The following is a 740-nucleotide window of genomic DNA, read 5'->3' as shown; positions in this document are numbered from 1 at the left end:
GCCCGCCCCCGGCCGCCCCCAGCCCCTGGCGGTGTGGCCTGGCGCTCTTCCTCCTGCTCCTGCCTCAGTCGGTCTCTGGACGTGGACGCGCCGAGTGTCGCCGCTGCCCCCGATCGCTGGCCAGCCCCGTGGCGTGCCGAGGACCCGAGTACCCGCCCCGCGCCCTCCCGACAGATACCGGCACCGGCGCCGCACGGCCACCGCAAGGTACCGCACGGCACGACCGCCCGTCCTCAGCTCTGTCTACCGGCGAGTCACTCGCGGTAGCTCAGGTGAGTCCACGACCACGCCGCGCGCCCCCCAGAGCCTCCGCCCCTCCAGGGGCCCTGGCCCTCGCGGGGCGCCGGTCGGCACGGTGCCAGATACCTGCCGCAGTGGCGCCGGCCCTGGACTGCGGCAGTCCGAGGGCCCCGATGAGAGCGAGCGCCCGACCCGCTCGATCAGAAAGCAGCCGACCTCATCAGGCGGTGCATGTACTGGAGCATGTACCAGCGAGCCGCCGCTGGGGGGGATGCTAGCGCGTGGGGGGAGGGAGGGGGAGGGGCCCGGCCCGCCCACGCCTGCGAGCACGAGGAGTCGCGCACGAGCAAAGTAGTTAGTGGCCGAGGAGGAGGGTGGCCTCCGCAGGGGACACGGGCCTGACCCTGGCTCACACGCGCCCATTAACATTGCATCGGCGACCCTTTTCCCTCTGCGCGGGCCCCCCTACGGCTCCCTACGGCCCCCTCCGGCACCCCTCC

This window comes from Frankliniella occidentalis, unplaced genomic scaffold, assembly GCF_000697945.3.
Source record: "Frankliniella occidentalis isolate FOCC.00 unplaced genomic scaffold, Focc_3.1 Scaffold209, whole genome shotgun sequence".
NCBI classification, from domain to species: Eukaryota; Metazoa; Arthropoda; class Insecta; order Thysanoptera; family Thripidae; genus Frankliniella; species Frankliniella occidentalis.
The sequence above is the reverse complement of the archived record's forward strand: the minus strand, read 5'-3'. Positions refer to the sequence as shown.